The sequence below is a fragment of the Mytilus galloprovincialis genome, chromosome 9, assembly GCF_965363235.1.
Source record: "Mytilus galloprovincialis chromosome 9, xbMytGall1.hap1.1, whole genome shotgun sequence".
Taxonomy (NCBI): Eukaryota; Metazoa; Mollusca; class Bivalvia; order Mytilida; family Mytilidae; genus Mytilus; species Mytilus galloprovincialis.
The window spans coordinates 30,802,346-30,814,726 of record NC_134846.1 but is presented as its reverse complement, the minus strand read 5'-3'; the positions used below and the strand labels follow the sequence as shown (position 1 = coordinate 30,814,726).

Genomic DNA, 12,381 nt, shown 5'->3' with positions numbered 1-12,381 from the left:
GTATGCTTGACGAATCATACGTAAGACTCGTTTTAGGGATCCTTTATTTTGACATATTTAAATAATAGTCGTGGAATCTCGGATAATCATCATACATGCAACAGTGCAACGACACTTACTAAATTGGATTTTTCCTGAGATATATTTAGAATTTCGGGACGTACGATAGGTTAAAATATGATACCACCAGATCGGAGGAGATAACACTTCGAAATATCCTAAATATATCTAGTAGTCAGAAGAAAACAAATTTCCCTAATAGACTAAAAACCGGCCCCTCCCCAACTCTTCAATATTACAATGTTGCACTGTTTAACCTAAAAAAAAAATGTCAAAGCAAATACATTGTCTTCTTCCCTTACAGAAAAATAAGAAAAATAAAAACACAAATACCTCCTTGATTCAAAATTTACAACGCTCAAAATAATAAAATGAAAATGAAGAAAAAGAGATGATCTTCATACTATGCCATATGCTGGTGCTCGTTTAATAAATTTTGAATCATCGCCTCTCCCCTGGTATATTCCGATGATAGCCCCCCCCCCCCCCTCTCCCCCTTTAATGTGTATATATGATATACCGGAGCAATTGAACTTCAAGGGTTGTTTAAGCGTATAATTACGTTTTGCCTATAGTTCTGAACATTCATGAACTATTAGCCACTGGACGATAAGTGACAACTTCGCGTCTATCTTCCAAACATGTGAACTGTTTTAAAATCGTCATTATAAAATCCACAATATATATAGTGCAAAATTATAGATTTATTTTCTTGATATGCAAAATCTGTTTTTCTAGATTTATTCAACATTACCTTTTTAAAAACATTGTAGCATCATTTTTTTTTTTAGCAAATCTCGATATTCCACTTTGACAATTTGCTGAAAGTGTACTATAAAAAATAAAACTAAATGTGAATCTTGTCGTTAAATTTAGACTAACGTACTTCACTAATGCCATTGAAATGTTAATCGTGAAACTCGTGCTTAAAAAATTCCCGCGGAAATGTGTGTACTCGTGGTTTACGTAAGTAACGTATCGGGCGTAAGTGTATTTGACACTATTTTTCTCTGTTTGATTATATTAAAATCGTGTATTATTTATGATATTATTATTTTTGAAAAATAAACTTGATTTAGAAAAGAATGCTGTTTTACTGGATAAAACAAAGACTCTTTTAACTGTTGTTGTGGAAATGAAATACGTGCTCCCTTTACGTTCGTTCGTACCTTTCGTCAATTTGTAAGAAAGCTCTATTGTGAATTACAACTAGACCTTGACACTGAGTCGGTTGACAACAACTTTAGATTATGTAAGCTTCCCCATTGTGAACTTCCAATATTAATGTAGCAAGATCTCGACAGTGCCTGATTACGTAGTATATATTTTCTTAATTGATAGAAATACAAGGTCATGTTTTTATAGGTTTCTGCTCACAAGAATTTCACCATGATTCCTAAGTGTTGAAGTTGAAATCATCCTTAAATGTAACGGTTTTGTATTACCGTTACGGCATATCCATTTCATAAGCAATAGCGGATATGTTCCCCGTGTTCCTTATGTCTCAACTACAATACCGTCCACTTTTTCGGAACGCGACTAACTGGGTTTGTACGAACGTGAGCAATACGATGGGTTAAACATGTCGGGAAGGATCTGCTTACATATACAAAACACGAGATCATCGATAGTTTTGGTGGGTTATGTGTTGCTGAGTCATTATTTTTTTGTTTATATAAATGGAAATTTTTAACGACCTTGACTGTTTGTACAGCCTTTGCACGGTCGGGGTCGTTTTTTTTTATGTCAGTGTGTCGTGTGTACTTATGTGTTTGTCTGTTGGTATTTTTTGGCCTCGATGTTTTCAGTTAATTTGTGACTTATGAGTTTGAATGTCCCTTTGGTATTTGTCTGCCTTTTTCACAGTTAAGGCATATATATTATTAGATCACTCTTACGTGTGCTATTTTGCTATTGAAATTGAATTCGGTCCAATTGAAATATTTGATCCAATTATGTACGTTATTGTCTTTCTATTGATGAAACTTTTTCACAAGATATAATCTTAAATATGTGAAAATACCCCACAAATGTAGTGTATTGACACCAACCTAACAATTTCTCCAAAACTTCTGCTAGGAGTTGACTGGAAACGCAGCGAGGTGAAGGTAGTGTTTGTGCTATTTTTACTTTTAGACGAGGAACACCGCTTTTTAGAGTATCACATCTAAATAATTACATCAGATATATGTTTCTTATTTTATACGTTATTCTGATTGGCTAATTACAATCACGTGTTTTTTCTTAAGCAATTACATGACACAATAAAATGTATCATTCATGATGACACGAGGTCCCACAATAATGTACACAGGAAAATTAAATAAAACCTTGATAAAAATCGTGTTTTCATCATCCTAGAAGTATTGAATGCTTCTTTTTGTAACTTCATAGGGTTGTAAAAGCGTTGACCGTGCGCACATATTTAGAATGATGCGCTTCCGCGTTTCATACAAAATGTAATTCGGTCAACGCTTTTAGGGGCGACATCAAATGTTCAATGAAGGATAAAAAACTTTATTCATATAGTTTTTTCACTGATCCCCTACCCCCCTCTTTTAACTTAATTTGGGAAAAATTGATTGACCAATAAGGACCAATAAGGATATATGTAAAATCGATGTCAATTTATACAAAACTTGCAGCAATTTGACCCCCCTACCCCCAAACTATTTGAATTAAGTTTTTTTTATCCTTCATTGATTTTTTGATGTCGTCCCTTACACCCCAATGAATTTACAAAAAAAAAATCAATTCTCAATTGAAAAGAATAAAAGTTAAAAATACATTTTTATTTTATATTCATAGATTTTGAATAACAAAAGATCAAAATTTTAAATGGATGAACTTATGTGTATTCAGTTCCATGTTTTAATTTGCGTCTAATTTAAAACGTCCCTCTCGGCCGACAGAACCTTTACAACCGTGCACAGTACCGATAAAGTCATTCTTCATACACATGTGCCAGTTAGGCCATTTTCTTGGGAAAAATGCGTATTCTCCTCCGGACATCTTCTCGATTTTCCACTCGCCTTCCGCACCTGGCGTTGTTTTGGTCGACTGAATCAAAGCTTGTGATGAATCTGTCATGTAAACATACCATTCATCCCATTTCTTTAATGTAATTTAGAAATATGGTTCGTTTGCCTTGATGCGTTCAAAATTAAATTTGCGACCATCACCAAGAGATATGATTCCGTGAGTTCCATGAAGTTGACCGTTTGCATCAGACCCCATAGTTACATACCACTGAGGCCATCTATTAGGACGTAAAGTAAAAGAGGGTGCGGAGCAAACATCTTCTTCGAGGAAATTAAGTTCGTCTGATTTTACTGATTGTACGAACACTGTCACAACTGCGAGAATGAGTATAATAATTCTTCTAGCCATTATTAGTGCTGGAAAATCTGAAATTAAAAGAAAACGTTAAATTTGTGACTTTTTGTCAAAAACAAGACGATATACCGATGTTATAAAAAAGAAGATGTGGTATGATTGCCAATGAGACAACTATCCACAAAAGACCAAAATGACACAAACATTAACAACTATAATTCACCGTACGGCCTTCAACAATGAGCAAAGCCCATACCGCATAGTCAGCTATAAAAGGCCCCGATAAGACAATGTAAAACAATTCAAACGAGAAAACTAACAGCCTAATTTATGTAAAAAAATGAACGAAAAACAAATATGTGACATATAAACAAACGACAACCACCGAATTACAGGCTCCTGACTAGGGACAGGCACATACTTAAATAATGTGGCGGGGTTAAACATGTTAGCGGGACTTGAAAATCATAAGACCAATCACAGTAAGGGCAAACAATAATAACAAACACAAAACTCGAGAAACACAAAACCAGCAACAGTTACACCGATACACCGGGAGGGTAAACATTTCATGTTCCGAATACTACCAAATTGTTGTGTTCCTCAAGCAAGTACACAATTGGCCTTTTAAACATTGTTTTATTCGAGCGTCGCTGATAAGTCTTTTGTAGACAAACGCGCGTCTGGGGTATATATAAAATTTTAATCCTAATATCTATGATGAGTTTATTTACAGCTGTTTGATTATACATGTATGTCAAATTGTATATGTAGGCACTCACGATACAGCTGAAATCTCTTTTCTCTGTTCAGATCGGTCAAAATGATCTGACATAGCACTGTTTAATATAAAAGAAAAGATGTGGTACAATTGCCAATGGGTGAAATCTTTCCGAGAGATCAAATGACTCAGAAATTAACAACTGTACGGTATAAAACCGTTCCAGAACAATATGTCTGCCTATCAACTGTTTTGGAAGAACTGCCACAATTTTGAATAAAAAATGTTAGACAAGTTCAGTTATTATACTTTGATTTGATTATCTTCGATAAATAATATACGTTTCCTCATTACCAATAATGCCAAAGCAGTAGCCTTTAATAGGGAAAAACAATTATATTTCTGTTATAATAAAATGATTTAAGTAAAGAGTATACATGTATGAAGTGGACCATTATACGCTATTTTAAAAAGATGCATATTTGGTTTAAGGTCAATTCGGAAAGTAATACTTTAATAAATGAAGAAAACATGTCGTTTGATTATTACAAGAGTGCACACACTGAAATGTCTCGCCTTCTTTACTTATAATTGATATTATGTTGATAGACCTAAATATAAAGCTTTATTACAACTGTCACATAAACTCAACATTAACCAAGAAAACGAAACATTTATCAATGAACCATGAAAATGAGGTCAAGGTCAGTTGAACCATGCCAAGCAGACATGTACAGCTAACAATGCTTCAATACAACAAATATAGTTGACTTATTGCTTATTAATTAAGAAAAAGAGACCAAAACACAAACACTTAACCCTTAGTAATGGACCGTGAAAATGAGGTCACGGTCAAATAAAACCTGTGTAACAGACATATAGATCATTAAATATTTCCATACACCAAATGTAGTTGACCTAATGCATAAAGTATTAGAAAAATAGACCAAAACTCAAAAACTTAACTTTGACCACTAAACCATGAAAATGAGGTCAAGGTCAGATGACACCTGTCAGCTAGACATGAACACCTTACAATCATTCCATACACCAAATGTAGTAGACCTATTGCATATAGTATGTGAAAAACAGACCAAAACACAAAAACTGAACTATAACCACTGAACCATGAAAATGAGGTCAAGGTCAGATGGCACCTGCCAGTTGGACATGTACACCTTACAGTCCTTCCATACACCGAATATACAAGACCTATTGCTTATAATATCTGAGATATGGACTTGACCACCAAAACTTAACATTGTTCACTGATCCATGAAATGAGGTCGAGGTCAAGTGAAAATTGTCTGACGGGCATGAGGACCTTGCAAGGTACGCACATACCAAATATAGTTATCCAATTACTTATAATAAGAGAGAATTTAACATTACAAAAAATCTTAACTTTTTTTTCAAGTAGTCACTGAACCATGAAAATGAGGTCAAGGACATTGGACATGTGACTGACGGAAAGTTCGTAACATGAGGCATCTATATACAAAGTATGAAGCATCCAGGTCTTCTACCTTCTAAAATATAAAGCTTTTAAGAAGTTAGCTAACGCCGCCGCCGCCGTAGCCGCCGCCGGATCACTATCCCTATGTCGAGCTTTCTGCAACAAAAGTTGCAGGCTCGACAAAAACTATAAGAAATGAAAAAAAAAAACCATACTAATTGGATCATTAGATTTCAATAAATGAATCCCATATAATTATGCAGTTTGTTTAAAAAAAGAAATACATAAAACAAAATAATTTACAATATGAATAGACAGTGCTTTACACGAAGTACGGTTACCTGTAGTTGTTTAAAATTTCTGTGTCATTTGCTCTCGTGTGGAGAGTTGTCTCATTGCCAATCGTACCACATCTTGTTCGCGGATTATGTAAAATGTAAAGTCAAAATTTATTTTGGTTCAATAAATTCAAAACAAATTATTGCCATTCATTATAAATACTATAAAAAGATAAGGCCCAAAGAACTTTTTATGATATTTACACTATTATTAACAACGTACAGACATATTGGGTATGACTATACAACGTCAGATTGGGCTTGTCGCCATAATAATTGACAACATTGAAAACTAGAGGATCTTAAGAGCCTGTGTCGCTCACCATGGTATATGTGCATATAAAACAAATTACACAGATGGATTCATGACAAAATTGTGTTTTGGTGATGGTGATATGTTTGTAGATCTTACGTGCTACTTTCAATTTTCTCTATCTATAATAAACTTAGCCCTTTCGTTACAGAGGAAAATATTTTAAAAAAAATTCAAAAATTTACCAAATTAATGAAAATTATTTACAATTGAGTATTAAGGACAACTCCTTAAGGGGTCGACTGACCATTTTAGTAATTTTGACTTATTTGTAGATCTTAATCTGCTTAACATTATTGCTTGTAACTGTTTATCTCTATCTATAATAGTGTTCAAGATAATAACCAAAAATGGCAAAATTTCTTCAAAAATTACCAATTGGGGGCAGAAACCTAACAACCAATTTTCCAATTCATCTGAAAATATCAGGGCAGATAGATATTGACTTGATAAACAATTTAACCACTTGTCAGATATGCACTAAATGCTTTGGTTTCAGAGTTATAAGCGAAAATCTACAGTTTACCCTTATGTTCTATTTCTAGCCATGGCGGCCATTTTGGTTGGTTGGGTCACCGGACCAATTTTTATAACTAGATACCCCAATGATGATTGTGGTCAAGTTTGGTTAAATTTGGCCCAGTAGTTTCAGAGGAGAATATTTATGTAAAAGTTAATGACGACGGACGACGACGACGGACGACAGACGACGGACGACAAGTGATGAGATAAGCTCACTTGGCCCTTCGGACCATGTGAGCTAATAAAAAGTTGTTTTTTTAAACCAATCATAAGACTTTAAATACATAGAGAATATCATATGGCTTTTTCAATATCGCATCCGTATCAACCCGAGACACCAATATAATCCCAAGAGCTCTGCTCGAGGGATTATGTTGGTTGAGAAGGTGTGTGATATTGAAAAGCCATATCATATACAAATTATTATATACATATACCTCAAGTAGATATTTTTATGTGACATGACGTCATACAGATAAGAAGGTTTGAAATGACGTCATACAAATTATAGGTTTGACATGGGGGGTGTTTGGATATACGCCTGAGGCGGCCTATGGTTACCCATAGGTACCTATGGTTTGATATTTTATACACAAAATATCAAACCATAGGTACCTATGGGTAACCATAGGATGCCTCAAGGCGTATATCCAAACACACCCATGACTTCATACAGATTAGGGTTTTAATAAAGCCTTTGCAACAGTGACTGCAATCGATGACGTGACGTCATACAGATTAAAGGTGTGATAAATCTTTGGCAACCGTGCTGATATCGATATCATCACGGTGGCTGATACAGCACGCTTGCCAATGACTGTATTACACATACAATTTATCTGTATTTACTACTAAGTATATAATAAGGGTGTGTTTGGATATACGCCTGAGGCATCCTATGGTTACCCATAGGTACCTATGGTTTGATATTTTGTGTATAAAATATCAAACCATAGGTACCTATGGGTAACTATAGGCCGCCTCAGGCGTATATCCAAACACCCCTAAATCAAATTTATTTATTCCTTAATCAACTTGATAACACTCATCTGACGGACAAAAATACAAGTGGACCAATAACAACGTTTTGGTGAACATTCGCTTTTAAAAAATTACCAATAATTTCTGAAACGGCGAATAACCATGTACATAAGTGTATAATTATGAGGATATGAATGAGGTCAGAGTGAGGTCTGCGGCCCGAAACATATATACTATACTTCTCAGATGGGATTCAAAGAAATGAGAATGGGACCAATGGGTGTGTTTGGATATACGCCTGAGGCATCCTATGGTTACCCATAGGTACCTATGGTTTGATATTTTGTGTATAAAATATCAAGCCATAGGTACCTATGGGTAACTATAGGCCGCCTCAGGCGTATATCCAAACACCCCCAATAACAACAAATATATATAAATAACAAAATAAATAGGGGATTGTTTGTTATTGAACACCGTGCGGCAAATATCACATGCTTGCTAAGGACAGTTTCCAATTGTAATACAGATCAATTAGAAGAATAAAGAAAGAAGAAATGTCAAATGGTAAAATTAAAAAAAAAAAAAAAAACTATAGAAACGATGGTCTGACGTGTCCGTTTAATTAAAGATCAAAAACAGTTCACGGACTTAACGAAAACCAACCGGGAAAATCAATCAAGTTCGTGACGTCCCACTTTCCGAGAACAAATAAATATACCCACTTGTTCTCAACCGACTTTTTTAGACCAGAACATGAACCTCGTAATTCCATGTACGAGGAACCGAAGTACAGTACATTATATCTATTCCCGTTCAATTTTCGGTCTTGCGAGAGCAATGTCTTAATACATTTTCCAATAGCATTGACCAGTTCAAGACCTTAAGGTTCCACTAAAGTCAAAATATAGGACACTGCAGAAATATCTAAACTTTGCATGTATTTTTCAACCTGTAATGAATAAAGTCCTAAACTATGAGAACATATGTTCATTTAAGGTTATGTGGACCCTATGGTTAAAATGGCCGTATTTTCACCTCAAAAATTTACTCCGAGTACAGACAAAACTGCGCATCTGTAAAAAAAAATCGGGCATAGCATGCCCTAGATAAATGAATTTTAAGTATGTTTTATGTTTTAGAAAAATAAAAACTTACCAGGATTTTGCCGTGCACTTTTTTTCATTCCTCCAGAAGGTGCCAAAATAAACTAAGTTGGGAAACAGGTTTGAGAACTTCCCCACAGGTAAAAAATTAAAGTGAGCATTTTTAATTGACATGGACATTAGATGGAAATAGATACCTGACAATAATTGGTTATTTAAACTGTGTACCAGAGTGGACCATATCAAGGTAAACTCAACTGTTTGTTAATTTTATCATCTTCTGCAGAGACGAAAAAAAGTGCACGGCAAAATCCAGTCAAGTTATGAATTTTCTAAATCATACAATGCATTTGAATTCTATTTATCTAGGGCATGCTATGCCTTAAAACTTTTCCAGATGCACAGGTTTGCCTGTACTCAGAGAAAATTTTGAGGTAAAAATACGGCCATTTTAGCCATAGGGTCCACATCAACCTTAAACATACTCTTCATATACGCACTGTGAAAATTATAAATAAACTTGAAATTTTTATGTTGTGGTCAAATCTCGCAAGCCTCCAGATTTTTGAAAAATTTAGTGTTCACCCCCTAAACCGGTTTAGCCACAACATAAAAACTTCAAAGTTTATTTACAATTTTCACAGTGTGTATATGTTAAATATGTTTAAATTAACATATATGTTCCCAAAGTTTAGGACTTTATTCAATATAGATTGAAAAATACAGGCCAAGTTAATATGTTTATGAAGTGTCCTTTATTTTGACTTTAGTGGAACCTTAAAAAACATGCAATAATACAAAATTTCAATTCCAGAGTAAGGCACGAACAATTCCAAAGATAGACGACAGTTACTCTGAAATATCCCTAGGACTAACCATTCAATATCGCCATATCTTACAAACCCGAAATCATGAAACATCTAGCTACTGTAAAATTCCTTCGTATATCTGTCTATTTCATTTTCTTTTTTTTTTTTGTCAGATACAGAAACGTAAATCATAATGCAGAAAAGTTTGACTCTAAAATCGAAAATAAAATCAATGCAAAGAAATTAATATTAAATTGGGTGTGTTTGGATATATGCCTGAGGCGGCCTATGGTTAACCATAGGTACCTATGGTTTGGTATTTTGTGTATAAAATATCAAACCATAGGTACCTATGGTTAACCATAGGCCGCCTCAGGCGTATATCCAAACACCCCCATTAGGTCAAACATTGAAAACAAATAAAATAGATTTAAAGTACAACTTACCACTACGAACGTTTTCCTCTTTCTAAAGAGAGCAAACAAATGGAAGTTTTTAACGACCTTGACTGGCTGTCCAGACGGGGTTTAAATACCCAAGTCTGGACATTGAGTCTCAATCACGAGAAAAACGATCCCCGCGAAAAGTGAACGGACAACATTGGGTGTGTTTGGATACGCCTGAGGCGGCCTATGGTTTGATATTTTGTGTATAAAATATCAAACCATAGGTACCTATGGGTAACCATAGGCCACCTCAGGCGTATATCCAAACACACCCCTAGTTATATATATAATATCTAAAAATAAGAAAGGGGAATTCACGATGACGAATAAATATTACAATACTTTAGATTTAACAGGTCGGGACAACTACCGTATATGGAAATGCATAAATTAGCATACTTATGTTGTATGTTCTCGCACATGTAATTGTTTATTTACATGTGACGCATTTTTTTTTACCTAGGTTTTAGACCAATCCACTAAATGAGTAACAATGCATGCTGGACTACTACGTGTTTACAATCAACTGAGAACACGTGTTATTTACTGAACTACAACACATTTTTTCGGGCAATGCGGGATTCACAATTTCGCTTAGTTTTTCCATGATCTTTTATTTATAGTACGAGATACAAAGTATTCCTTCCATGCTCAGATTAACGAAGAGTTGTTTCTGTGCAAAGACAAAGGGTTTGAATTACCCGATATATAGCCATTAATATGTTTGATGATGGCACGGAGATTTCATGTATTCGTCCACCATATAGCAACGAAACAACAGCGAAAAACACAATTACCCATGAGACAAACTTACTAGTGTAAAGTAAGCCGTCGATAACAGCAGGTGCTAATATTCACGAGTACAGTAATTTCCGTATAGATAATTAAAGGCAAATGTGTGATCCTTGAATTTTGTGTTCGTAAAAAAGGCGAAGAAACAAAAATCTATAAGTATTTTTTTGGTCACATTTCAGTATATGAGACTTCCAAACTGTTCCCTTTGTTCCCTTTGTTTTGGAGGTAGTGAAGTCAGCAAATTGTAGTTTTATTTTGTTTTCGTTTATTTACGGGATCGGACATTTACCAAACTGAATAAAATCATTACAGCTGATTTCCTGATGCTTGCAAAGTAAAACTTTGGTTGACTTGCTTGATTTGTGTGTATAGTTGTTTATACAAGCTTTGAAAATAAGATTGACATCTTTATTAAAACAATATATATAGGCAGAGTTTAACTTGTATATTTTATATTTGAATTTAACTGGTTGTTATCCTAATATAATTGTACAAAATACAAACAAAGCAAGCGAGCTAACCAAAGTTTTGCTCTAAATACATTAGGAAATAAGCTGTAATGATGTTGTCCATATGTATGTGCGACGAGGTGGAAAATTTGATATGTTTTGTGAAAATTGCAGCGTTGGATCTAATATAAAAAAAGAAGATGTGGTATGATTGCCAACAGTCCACTTAAGTTTAATTTTCTCCGTGTAGTTAAATTATGTCACTGTTAAAGATAGAAAGAAAATCAAGAATCTGCTTAAATTTTGTTAAATGATCTTTGTTAAATTATAAAAGTCTTTACATTTAATATAAAAAAAAAAGAAGATGTGGTATGATTGCCAATGAGACAACTATCCACAAAAGACCAAAATGACACAAACATTAACAATTATAGGTCACCGTACGGCCTTCAACAATGAGCAAAGCCCATACCGCATATAGTCAGCTATAAAAGGCCCCGATAAGACAATGTAAAACAATTCAAGCGAGAAAACTAACGGCCTTATTTATGTAAAAAAATGAACGAAAAACAAATATGTAACGCATAAACAAACAACCACTGAATTACAGGCTCCTCAGTGACTTGGGACAGGCACATACATAAATAATGTGGCGGGGTTAAACATGTTAGCGGGATCCCAACCCTCCCCCTAACCTGGGACAGTGGTATAACAGTACAACATAAGAACGAACTATAAAAACGTTGGCAACTTCAACACCCCTCTTTTAATGTATCGTATGCTCTTAATATAAACACGTAAACATACATCTGTTAACAAAATTTCTGCTACCGTTCTTTTAGGGATGGGTTTACTCACATTCAACGTACAATTGTAGTCATTAAATTTTTTTCTTGAAGTAGATTCGTCAGAAATCGTTAAAGTAGCATATTTCTTTGTAACTCTTAACTCATGGGATATGTATTACTTGATCGAATACACGCATTATGTATGGATACGTCGTAAAAATTACGAAACTATTGATATGAATTCACTTAAGTTAATAGAAC

General features: G+C 34.4%; 1 long non-coding RNA gene across 1 annotated transcript; it reads right to left on the bottom strand.

Moving 5' to 3' along the window:
- Positions 1-2,837: 2,837 nt before the first annotated feature.
- Positions 2,838-10,209, bottom strand: LOC143046733 (uncharacterized). The gene is made up of 2 exons (XR_012969248.1): positions 10,089-10,209; positions 2,838-3,467 (listed from the first exon to the last, which is right to left on the bottom strand). It is a non-coding gene; the product is annotated as an uncharacterized LOC143046733 (long non-coding RNA).
- Between the last annotated feature and the right edge of the window lie 2,172 nt (positions 10,210-12,381).